Source organism: Calypte anna, chromosome 1 (assembly GCF_003957555.1).
Source record: "Calypte anna isolate BGI_N300 chromosome 1, bCalAnn1_v1.p, whole genome shotgun sequence".
NCBI classification, from domain to species: Eukaryota; Metazoa; Chordata; class Aves; order Apodiformes; family Trochilidae; genus Calypte; species Calypte anna.
The window spans coordinates 153,689,000-153,702,538 of NC_044244.1; positions in this window are offsets into that span (position 1 = coordinate 153,689,000).

Sequence of the window (13,539 nt, forward strand, 5' to 3'; positions counted from 1 at the left end):
GTGTAAGTACTTAATGCTTGTCCTTCAAGATCTCTGTTGTCTCAAAAAATTGACCAGAGATTGTACTTCTTTGATGAGTAGAAATTTACCTTTTGTGAGGCTTGTATTAATCAAGAACCTCCAGTATTTCTTTTGTGCCTGGACTTTCATGATCTTTGTTATCATACACACAGTCACTCTTGCATGCTGCATTTTAATCTAGGGTCTCAGATGATTCCTCTTAAATGGTATATAAATGTTCTATAACTGTTAGTTTCTAACAGTATACATTACCTTTCATTTTGATACAAAATATTAAAGGCTAAATCAATGTAGGTAATATTTACCTGGTCAGTCTGTTGCTAAGAGGAGTCAGTTGTTAAAAGGACCAGCTCTGATGTCAGCTTAATCCACAGCACAGAGGCGGATCTCAGCACACAAGGGTTTTCTGGAGGCAGGGAACTACCAGAGCAGTGAATAGATACACTAGGAGCCAGAAGTTCTTGTGGAAGATTCTGATGAGGTCTGAGCATTGCCCATTGTTCTTGGGATGCATTGATGCTAACTTGCTTCTCCAAATGGTACAGGAACAAACAAGAAAATGTGCTCTGATGGATGTTGTTCTCACCAGCAATGAGTGGTATGGGAATTTGAAGTTCAAGGACTCAAGAGCAGACTGGACTGCAGTGACCATGAAATGGTGAAATTTGAGAGTCTTTGGGCAGCAAGGAAGGCACAAAATAGCCTAGCTGCTCTGGACTTCAAGAAAACTGATTTTGGCTTCTTCAATGTCCTGCTTCAGAGAGTACCATGGGACAAAGCCCTTGAGAGGAGAGGCTCAACAGAGATGGTCAGTAGTCAAGGTTAACCTCCTTCCAGCTCAGGGTCAATGCACTGCATCAAAGAGGAAGGCAGATAAGAATGCCAGGAGGCCTGCATGGATGAACGAGGAGCTTCTGGACAAACTGAAATCCAAAAGGGAAGCCTACAGAAGGTGGAAGTAAGGACAGGTAGCCTGAAAGTCTGAGCAGCCTATTGGACTAAAGCTAAAGCTCATCAATAATTAAATTTGTCCAGGGATGTCATGGGCAGAAAGAAAAGTTTCTGTAGATATGTCAGTGAGAAATGGAAAACTAGAGAAAATGTGGTTTGTCTCCAGAAGGAAACAGGAGACCTGGTTACCAGGGGATGTGGAGAAGGCTGAGGTACCCAATGACTTTTTTACTTCAGTCTTCACTATCACGTTCTGAAGCCACACCACCCAAGTCACAGAATGCAAAAGTAGGGACTGCAAGAAGGAAAATCTACCTACTGTAGGACAAGAGCAGATTCAAGATCATGTAAAGAACCTGAAAATGAATAAGTCCATGGGAGCTGATTCATGTTCATATAATATTAATGTAATATTATTACTTTAATTTCTTCAGGGGGGTTCTTCTAATAGGAGGAAAAGTGAAGCATGCGAGAAAAGTGAGATAATAGGTTTTGAAATAATGAAAAGTGTTAGATGTAAGATAACTCATGGAAGACATCACAAGAGCATACAGTAAACACAGACTATAAAGTTCATATTACACTTTAAAAATAAAAGCATACATTCTGTTGCAGTGCTTGGGTTCCTCAGTAAAGGAAGTAAGAACAAATATTTTTCAGAGTGAACAGTATATGGAACTTTTTAGTTCCAATGTAAGTGTAAGTTCCAATGTAATTCATCTTAGGTTTTGTTTTTTGTTTTTACACCTGCTTAGAACAACTTGAAAGGGTAACAGAACAAGATGAATTGTTTGCTAAATAGTATTTGGGCTCTGGTTTCTGCTTTTGAGCATATTCCCTCATACTTTTGTGTATAGCTCATTAGAACTGGTTGCTACACAACACTGTGCAGGAACAATGTGCTGTCATCAATGCAGAACTTAATTTCTGCTTGATTTGTGTCATATCCCAGAAAGGCTGAAAAAATAAATTCTATTTAGTAGTACAAAGGGCACCTCAAAATGAAAAAGTGTGAAAAGATCTGATTATATCAGAGTTCCATTGCATTGCTCTTTTTTTTTTTTTTTCCCAATAAAAATAAAACGTGTCCAAATCTAGGATTCAGCCTCAGGGCAATTTATTTTTTTCCTGTGCATGAGGACTACTTTTATTTGAAGTAGTATTCTCTCATGCAGGATTGTGTGGCAACCACAGGTCTATAGTTTTGAAAGGCTGTTATTTAAAGCAAAATGGAGGGGAAAAGTTTCTTTTGATTGACAGGCAATTTAGTTTGTACAGGGAGTTGGTAAATTGAGTGTTGAACAGAGAGATACAGACACTGAAATCCTGATTAATGGAAAACCTGTTTTACTACTTTTGTAAATGCATTTTTTCAGACTGTTTCTGCCTCTCTGCCTTTGATTTTATTTACCTGAACAGTCTCTAAGGATAAATAAATTCTTCAGGCATTCTTTACAGCTTTGGAGACTTCCAGAAATGGTATCATACAAAAAAATTGTGAGTGGACAATTTGTGAACTGAGTATGTTCCTTCTGTGAGTAGTTCTGTGCTTTCAAGTAATTTCTCTGATTTAAAGGATATTTTCTTTTAAAGATCTAAATGTCCTGTTACATACATTTCACATTATATATGTGTTGATATGAATATACATTGATATGTAATAATGTATCTATTATATATAGGGTTATACACATCAACAGCTATTTAACAGTTGTGTCTACTGGAAGATTTTTTTTTTGTTTGTTATTCTTTGCTTCCTTCTAGTGTCAGTGACCAGCAGTGTAGGTGTGCAAAGGAGATTTTCTCCACAGTCAGTGGAGGTAAACATTTTTTCTAAGAAGGAGAATCCAGACAAGAATTATAAGATTAACCAGCATGGGGTTATAGAAGTGCTTATTTTTTCTACAAACTTTAAAGCAACAATGTATCTCTGTATGGTAAGTCCCGCTCTATATTTATATACTTTTAAATAAAATATTCTCACAGGACTTAAATCATGCATATATATATATACAAGAAGTTCTTTTCATTTAAAGTAGTTCTGAGTCACAATTCTTGTGACTTCATGCATTGCCTGAAAATGTGTTATTTTAACATTGTCTACATTCAGACAGATTTAATTCCAGAAGTTTTATTTCAACAGAAATTTAAATTACTTTCAGAAATGCTACTTATTCAAGCTATGAAATTGCCTTTGGTTAGATCTTAAAATGTAAAGCATGTTAAATTGTGAGATGCTCTGCAAAACCTTATTCATATTACAGGTTGCAGTGTACTCGTTGTAGTCATGAAAACACAGAATGCTCAGATCTCGTTGTGCAGTGGACAAAGCTATCTATCTCTTCTACTCTTAGATTTTCCTTCTGGTGACACCACTCAGGTGGAGTTGGTCAGCAATATTACATCTCTTGCAACAGTTTTACTGTACTGCTAATAAAATGTCTTTTGAACCTTTAAACATATTTGACATCACAAGTAATCTCCAGTTTGTGTGAGAGAAATACTGAGTGAAAAGCAGAAACCTTTGGGTTCTTTTTACTAGGTTTTTTTCATGTATTTTCTGTGTTTCCTATTTGAAGTTCATTTTTTTCATTCCACTAACCACGGTACCTTATAGCAGTGCCCAGTGAAGCACTGAGTCAGATAGCACCTACTAATCAAACCATTTAGACTGTCTTATGAAAATGACTATATCAAACCAAAATGAAAATGATAAAAAAAACCCCAAAAAAACTTCTACACCAAGGAGAAAATCATAAGATAGCCACTTTTTCCTTGAGTGTATTTTCCTACGTTGTATTTTATTTGATAAGAACTTGAAACAAAAGTTACACAGATTAATGTAGCGTCTTAAAATTGTGTATAGAGCCAAAATAACTATGGTATATGTTAACTGTATGGAAACTTATCTGCAAAGACAATATGATGAGTAGTACAAGAGTCGTTTGTTTGCCTAGATTTCTATTATTTTATTCTCCTAATGCTAATGGGGTCTTAAATATTCAGAGTTCTATAAACATAAAGAAATATAAAGACAAAAATAACATGAAATGAGACCATAAAGTCACTTAAATGCAAAAAAATATTTGATATAGCTAACTCTTTGCAAAACAAAATAACAACAATGAACATGACAGCAACTCGAAAATAAAACAAATTTATTTTTAGAAGAAGAAAAGTTGATAGCTGCACTATAATCAAGCCTGGAAATTAGTATCACGTTATTTCAAAAGATTTCACCTTGTCTTTGTTGACAGCTGTATTCTGCAATATAATAGCTACAGGTTCGTTTTTTATGGTGTACACAAAAACTACCTTACGCATAATATTTTTCCTCACATGTTGTTTTATTTACCTACATGTTTGATTAAAATTCCAGAATGTGGGAAAAACCGATTCAAATGAAGGACACCAGGCCAACAACAAGCAGTGCCACAAAATATGCTATAAGTGAGCAAGTATTTTATGAATGTGGTGAACTCTAAACACATGAATAATATCAACCTTCTCCGTCCAGCTTCTAAACAAATGTTTGATTCTTCCAAGAGTAAGAAATGTTACAAATCTTAGAATCTGGGATTCTGTGATCTAAAGCAATTAAAATTCTTGCTTAGAGATGAAAATTCTGACACATTTTATGATGGTAATCTGAAAATATTTATCACTGAATTTCTACTTACCTAAGATTTACTCAGTTATCGTAATTTAACTAAAATAAAAAGTATAAAAATATCTGAGCAAGAAAAACCTCTTATTAAGAATTTTATTTATTTAATACTATTTTTAGCTTCACAGCAAAATTTAACTCCCTGTTATTCATGAATTTCATCTACAGTGGGATACAAGTATTAGCTGAAACAGAAAAAAACTATTCTGTGCACATCAATAATTATAAGCGTTCTTTATGCAGCCCTACAAAGTGAGGAAAAGATAATTTAATAGTTAAGTCTTCACCTTCCTTCTAGATGTTAGGAAATTCTCCTTATAAGCAAGTCTGCAAAGGTTTTTTAACACATATTTAAGCATCTGACTACCCCTTCTGTAAAGAACAGAAAGTATTTTCAGCTTCTGTCTTCTTTGTAAATCAGTAGAAAATATTCTGCAATCTTCAAGAAAAGAAAGATTCAACATGTAAATATTTTGTGGATATTTTGATAGTAGATTTTATTAATAATAATTTTCAAAGACAAGTTGAAGGATGATAAGCAAACCTGGAAAATATCTTATCTGCAATACTAGTCTGTAGAGTATCTTATTCAGCCTCAGAATCAATGTTTTATTGTATGAATTAATAACTATTTAAAAAAATAATTAATTATTAAACTAAAGACCCTGTATCTTCTCAGATAAGACAGAAAAATGCATCCCTGACCAACATAATTCAGTTTTGTAGAAATATTTTGAATGAACATTTGTTAGAAGTTAACCTTAGTTCTAGCAGAGTCCTATATTTTTTTTAATCCAGAAAAATACATTTAAGATGATTTTTTCCACATGATGTGCTGTAAAGATGGATATAGTCCATATAAAAGCCCCTTGAAAACCACCCCATTATAAATATTGAGCTTTTTATACACACATAGTGTTTCAAAACACTAGATAATAATTTTCTCATCACCTCCCACGTGCTGAGGTCTTTTAAAGGTTGATTAATTTGTTATGTATAGCAGAATCAGGAATGCTTAATTCTGCTCCACTGGATAACCTATGGTCTATAATAAACACCATCAATAAAGCTGTCAAATACACATCACAGCCAAGCAGATTTATAACACACTTCATATCTCAATTGTTGTATTGAAGTTACATGTATTTTAATAACCATTGATAAATCATTATGATCCATTGTTTTATCAGAATTTCATATCCATGAAGCCAATTTGTTGCAGATAGGTCTATATATATCTATACTAAAAAGCCCAAAACCAAACCAAACAAACAAAAAAACCCCCACAGATATATTGGAGTATAATCAGTTCTGGGCACTCTAGTCTCAAAGAAGGATTGTAATGCTATCTTTATTCTATATATCAGTTCCTTGGAAGACATAAGAATTTCAAAACAAAGAATTTGTAGATGATATAACTTTGATTGTTCATCTAGCTACAGTTTCAATTTTGGTCACAGAGAAGGGTATTTTATTATTTTAAGTGACACTGCTTTCACATAAGTTTGTACTTATCTAAATATTAAAATTCTATTGAATTAAATAATAAATTATTTACTTTTGCAAAATTTATATGTAAACATTTAATTGAGAATTGTATTGTCATTGTGTATAATTTATTGGATTTAACATCTATTGCAGTTTGCAAAATGGACACAGTTCCGAAACCAAGCTGCATAAACTTTTCAACATCCAGAATCCAAATGAGAATCTAAATATTCCAGTATTCTTCTTAATATTCTGATTCCAAACACAAAAATGTTTCAAAGACAATGAAATACTTCCAATAATGGTGAATTCAAGTAATTTGTAGAGAGTAAGATTCCATCCCCTTAGTACTGGTACTTAAATAGTATCCAACTCTTGATGCTTAAAGGTGCAATTCTACAAACCTAGATATCCATATATACATTGTAACCTGACTTGAGATTATTCATAGAATTTAAGATCTTCTACTGGAAGTTCTGGAAGAACTTTACCACAGTGAAATAGCACATAGGAAAACAACAATGGAAAAATATTGCTTAGTATTATTGCATGCATTTTATTTTCTTCAGTACTACACATGACAGGTAGAAAATCAATTCCCCTAAAAAGCTGTAAAGCTACTACCTCACCTTAATTCAAAGCCCTTATTAAAGCATTGCTATGAGGCTCATAAGAATCTAATCACTAGGCAGGTGGCAAAATTGAATAATGTGATTACTGCTTCCACCTTGTTTAATGTATCTATTCAATTAATTCTTCAGTTTGTCTCACTCATCTAGTCTGGCTGATCCCTCAGAAGCTTTTGGAGACTGTGATTAACATTATATCGAAGTTCAGACAAAATAAATTCACAAGACCTCATAATTTCCAAACTTTCTTCCTTTCTGATTTTCGATGAGCCCGAGAATACATTTATTAACTTACTTTTCTCTTTCAGTATTCAAAAAATCAGAAAGAAACAGTGTAAAAATAATTTTCTGCTCATGTTTTATATTCCCCTACTTACCATTTCTCGTCATTAACTTGTGACATTCATTGATCCAATATGATATAATATAAAAAAAATAAAGCATTTTGGAAAGCCAAATATTACTCTGCTAAGTGTTTTGGTTTTGTTTTGTTTTGTTTTCCCAGATAAAGATGAGGGTATCCTGAATGAAATGAAATAAAATACTAAAAAAGAATTTACTTTTCTGTGTTTTGCTGAATTTTTAAGAATAAACAAAAACTTATCTAGAAAAATAGAAATAAACACCAATATGAAAAGAAGATACAACAGCCCTGTAAGTTTTATCATTTACACAAAGCACTTGAACTTCCCTGGAGACCTGATTGTAACAGTCTTTGAAACATTTTTTGTGGTTGGATTCAGAATATTGAGAAGAATACTGAAATATTTAGATTCTCATTTGGGTTCTGGATGTTGGAAAGTTTATGCAGCTTGGTTTCAGAACTGTGTCCATTTTGCAGAGTGTAATGGATGTTAAATCAAATAAATTATACACAATGACAATACAATTCTTAAGTGTTTATATATAAATTTTATAAAAGTAATGTTTTTCAGCACAGACTAAAGAATATCACTTAAAATAATTAACTGTACGATGTACAATATATCTATGTTTTACTAAAGATCAGGGATGCTATCATTACATAGGACACAGAAAACAGAAGTGTGACTTTTAATATACAAGAATTAAATAATAAATCACTTTCCAATTACCAGAAAAAGTACATAGAATAAAAAGTTAAAAAAACCCAAAAAACAAAACCAAACAAACAAAAAAAACAAACAAAAAAACCCAAAACAAATTGTTCAAAAGGAATGTTGGTCTCCTTGTTCCAACAAAAGAATGAGCTACATACCACTTGGGTTCTGATTCTCAGTTTAGTGCTTATGTGTGTGGAATGACAACACCCTTTTACTCTTCAAGTTTGAATAGCTACTGCAATTGCATAATATAAATTAATTAGAGAGACAAACACTTTTTTCATTGAATTTAGAATATTACTGAAGTGGTATACAGAAAAAAAAAGGTGTTGAAAGTAAGAAAGAAAAGAAACAAAAGGATGGTTGTAATAGTACAGAGATATGAGAAAGACATAATTACAGACGAAAAACAGTAATTATTAGTTTAACTGACACAAGAAAATAATCCAGGAATAATGACTTTTTTGGATTTTATAAAAATACAAGAGCAAAAGCCAAATGCAGCAGAAAATAATTACCTTATTTTTAACTTCATTCTGCTACTGAAGAGACATAAATAGAGACAGATGGTGTGAACACTTGAAAGTTGAATGTATACAAGGAGCAAGCTAGAAAAGGATCCAAGTAGCATTTTAGGTTGGCATGCAATCATTAATATAATGAAAAAGTAGGAATACATTTAGGAGGAAACAATTAAGAAGTAATTTATGATAACTTCTATCTGTTTATATATAAAATACCCAATAGACCATTGAGGAAAACAATCTGCAAGGCCATTTTTTGATTAATAAATTGAGCTGTAAGAATTGAATACCTGAAGAAAAATTTATTAGAATTTTAAATTATTAAAATTTTATTAGAAAAAAACCCAACAAAACAACAATTATGAAGTCAAAGCTAAAAGTTCAGCTTCACCAATTGCGTATTTTTTTATTGGTAATGGAAAAATCATTTAAATGCAAAAGCAGACATAGGTGTATCTTCAGACACGTATCTACTTGATGAACCATTGTAAGTCAACTACACATAAAGGTTACCATGAAATATTTTTCTGTAAAAAGAATAACAAGAGTTCTAAGCTTGACAACAGAAAGCTGAAATCTAGATTCTGACCATACCAACTTGAAACTGTCATGATGTAACACTGGGATGGAAATTAAAGGAGAAATAAAGGAGAAATATTCTTTAGTAACTTGTCACCCTTCCCCTGTAGGGAAGAATAAGAAAGAGTAATGAGGGAGATTTACACGCTGGAAACTAAACTACACAGCTTTAATAGAACCATAGTGATGAAAAGGAAAAGTATTGAATATAAAAATATATACAAAAGAGATACCACCTTCCTCTCACCTTCCCCTTAATAACTCTCATGTCACCACCGAGGGTAGGCCCTGAAAAAGTCCCAGGATGGGATCCTGGAATCAGCAGCAGATGGGAGGTGGAGGAAGGAACACACAGAATGAGGAGGATACAGATTGGAATCAAAAGCAGATGAAAATATAAAATCATCTCAGGATGCCTGACATGGATGAAGATGAAGTTGACCCTAGTGATCCCTCAAATTTATACCAACTATGATGCATATGGGATGCATATTTCATCAGCTCTATTCATCAACTCTATTTCATCAACTTTAATCATCTGTCTGTTTCACTCCTTTTTAAAGGAGGGCTGCAGGTGTGATCTCTTTCCTTCTCTTACCAAAACATAAGATGTTTCTCAGAAATGATCAGTGGGCTTGGTTCTCCATATCATTCTCTAGCTGCAACTATAAACATTGAGCATTATCAATCCTAGAAGCAGACACTGACTGAAGAACACGCCATTAATTTCAGCAAGTGCAGCTACTCAGAAGAGGCTTAAATTAAAGTAAAATTACAGGACAGAAAATTAGTTCTATCCTGGCTCAAACCAGGACAAGACAATAGTAAAAAAGAAAAAAAAAGCCTCTTACTAAAATTAAGAATATAAATTCCAAACTAGAAGGCCAGATTATGCATTTTTTTTTCTTATTTTTTTTCGTAATAGTTAAATTCTTGACCTTTATTTACTCACGAGGGAAGAAAAATAGTAATGAAAAATTGTTTGAGAGGAATGCTGCTCTCTTTCTTCAGATAAAAAGAATGTCTTTAACTTGTCTCTTCTTCAAAGGAGAGTGATCTTCATCAGAGATCTTACTAGTTTGGGTTCTCATAATAATTATCTTTTTGTTTCTTTTTATGGCATACATGGCAAATGGAAATGTCATGTGTGTGTTTTGTGCCATGCACTGAATAGAAAAATATGTAATTTTGCAAGCTCAGTTTAGTCAGTTTAGTGAGTAAAGAAACCCTGTATCAGGGGATAGACAGGGAGTCTGTAAATTTTCAAAATGGTTTTATTTTTCTGTGCATAACAAGGCTGTGTGAGAGAGACTAAGGATTTTTATTTTCAATCAAATAAATCCAATAATTATGCAACTGCAATAACAAACAACAAAAACAAACAACAACAAAAATTTTAAACTATGAAAAAGATTCAAAAAACCAAAAAAGCAGAATAAACATTATAAACTCTGGTGGGTTTGTGGGTTTTTGTTTGGTTTTGGTTTTATTTTTTTTTGTGTGATTTTTTTTTTTATTCTTACTCAATCCCCTTCTAGCAATAAGCTAAATGAATAAAATCCCAGGAACTGTTATAACACTGACCAGAACAGACTGATTAGAGCCTTAAGTATTTCAACCAAAATGACATTTATCAGAAAACTTACAGGGATGAAACCTCCGTAACTTACCTGGGAAATTTGTGCCAGCATCTCACCATCCTCATAGGAATTAGGAAGATGTCTTATGTCTAACCTAAATCTAACCTAAATCTAAATGGTTTAAAACCATTACATCTTGTCCTATCAGAACATGGCCTTGTGAAAAGTCTCCCCTCAGATTTCCTATAGGTCCCCTCCAGGTACTGCTGAAAGGTCTCCCTGGAGCCTTCTCTTCTCTTGGCTGAACAAAGCCAACACTTTCAGCATGTCTGCACAGGGTGTATTCCTACATGTTAAATAAAATACACGTGTGCACATTGATTCCCTTGGCTGAGGAATGTCAGGATAGTCCTGCAGCATTTACTAACTCTAATAGATTCAGCCATTGAATTCCAAAATATCCCCATTTGTCATTGTTGATTTTCTATGAGACTATGAGAGGTAATAGTTAAAAGTAAGTGAAATGCTTTGAAGGAGGAATAAATGTATAAGAAAATCTCAAAACAAACATAGAAATAGGTAGACCTATACTTACAGAAGTAAACTTGTCTTCTGGATGTAACATATCAAATATTTCTTAACTTCGTGGACAAGTTTTTCAAGTGCAATATTTTTAAGGAAATAGGTCATGGTCTTTTGAGCCACTACTTCCTTATCCCACTACTTACCTAAATGACATGATAGTCACTTAAGCAGTTATTAGAAGCATATTCAAATTTTGAACTTATCTGGATTATATAATAAGAAGTAATAAAAATTCTTTTATGTAGGAGAAAAAGTTTCTGAAAGGTGTAAAAGGTGTACATATTGATTACAGGAAAAAGTTGAATTTGAATTGTTAAGCCTATAGAAAAATACTGCTTTACTTTGCTGAAACAGTGATTCTAGAAACAGTGATTTTCAGAAACAAAATCATCATTCTCTACTGGATCCCACAAGGTTTCTGTCCACATGTCAGTTCTGCCAGTCCTTGTTCTTCACGACTTTCCAGTCTCCATTTGATGAAGGCTTCCTTCTGATTTATTATCACTCCTGCATGTTTTAGTGCTCTTCCTGCAGTCCAGAAGGTTCTTCTAGTTCAGCAGTCCCAGGTGATCCCACCCAATGGGCTGACTTTTCCATAAGTTATGCATGATTCAAAAGACATACCTCACACTGATTTTAGAAAAGAAACTTTTATTATGTCATTAGTAGCACTTTATTCAAGCAACTGAACTGTGCACATTCAAACTATTTTATAGAAAAGGTAAAGAAAAACATTTACCTGAAATATTTTCTTATAGGCTGAAGTGTCACTTTGCACTTTTGATCCAAAATATTTCAATAAATATGCAGGTAGGAGATAACAAAAAGAAAAAGTGAGAAATCAGATTTTTCCCCAGTTTGAATATGGCAGCAGGAGGAAATTCCAGCTTCAGAAGCAGCTGACAAATTTACAAAAGTGCTTGTACAATCAAGTAAGAAAGAGATCCTATGAAAAGTAAATTACATGTATCAAATAATTTGCAATGACAAGCTCCAAATCTATCTGGGGTTTTGTTCAGTAGTTTAGTCATTAACCATGCTTCAGCATTTTGTTCTATTTGCTACACACAATATAACATTTAATTTTCTGGGTCTTGTGATTTTTTCTGCAGACTCATAACTCTTCAGCAGACTTCCTAATGCACACAGTTTTTCTTTTGTTTTTCTTGTTTTTCTTTTTCTTTTTTTTTTTTTTAAAAAAAAAAAAGGTCTGTTATGGAATTGTATCAAATACCTGCTTGTAGTTTCACTGGGTGTTGACATGAAAGCTTAAGCAATTCCACTGGAATGATTGAAACTTGCTTTGAAGTGAGAAATTAATTTAAACTTGCAGCTCAAAGAAAAAGTCATGAAGTACAAGACCAAGATGAACTTAAACTGTGGAGAGGGAATTATATAAAAATTGTTCAAATCAAAAAAGAATTTTGTTTAGCTCAGTTTATAATATATTTTCAATTCTCTTCTCAGTTACTTATTAAATATTTTCAATTCTTGAAAAGTAATCTTATATTTAAAAGTGATTTCTGTAATTCCTCAAACACACTGAAAATTTTTCAAACTAATTTTACAATGATACATCTCCAACAAAGGAAGTCAGAAGGCATCTTATGCAAGAAGCAAGATGGATATTCTTAGAGGAACATGCCCAAGAGGCTGCCACAACTCCATGTCCAACCAGATGCAAGACAGAAGCAAGTCACACACACACTGAACACAAACATACACCAGGTACTCATATGTCAGAAACATTAGAAAAGAGACAGACACTCAAAACACAGACATGAACACAGGCAGCATCAACAGCCTCATGCTGCTCCCCTCACTCACTTACTGGTACCAAGAGCCAAACCCTCTTTAGAGATGCACAGGCGTCCTCACAAGTAGAGTTGGTTGGGACTCCCTCAGGGATGGAACTGGGAGTACCCTGGAAGAATATTATTTGGACTCACTCTTCTGTTCTCACTCTTCTGTTATTGTCTTTCTGAGCTTCTGAGTGTGTGTGTATATGACCTTTTTTATAACATTAGATGCTGATTTAAAGGTGACTCATTCTTTGTACTAAAGTAAGTTTCTACGAAACCAATGTGCAAGGTGAAAGTCAAGAGAGTGTTAAAGTTTTCTTAGATACATGCACATTTATTTTAAAGAGATTTGAGTCTAAGAGGTTCATCTAAGATAAAGAAAAATCACTCATGCTGTCAAATTCTTCCGGTCTATCCTGTGTTAGCTATCACATGAAGAGATCAGAGTTTTAAACAATTTGAATTAATTTAGTTGCTACTGGTTTGAAATGTTCCCACAAATTTCTTTCTGCTTTTTCATGAGGCTTTATTCTGACTATGCACTACTGATTTGTCTGTATGTATCAATTAGAATAAATGTACTTAGTTGCTTTCTGGATTAAATAAAGTTTTACAAATGTTTGACAAAATC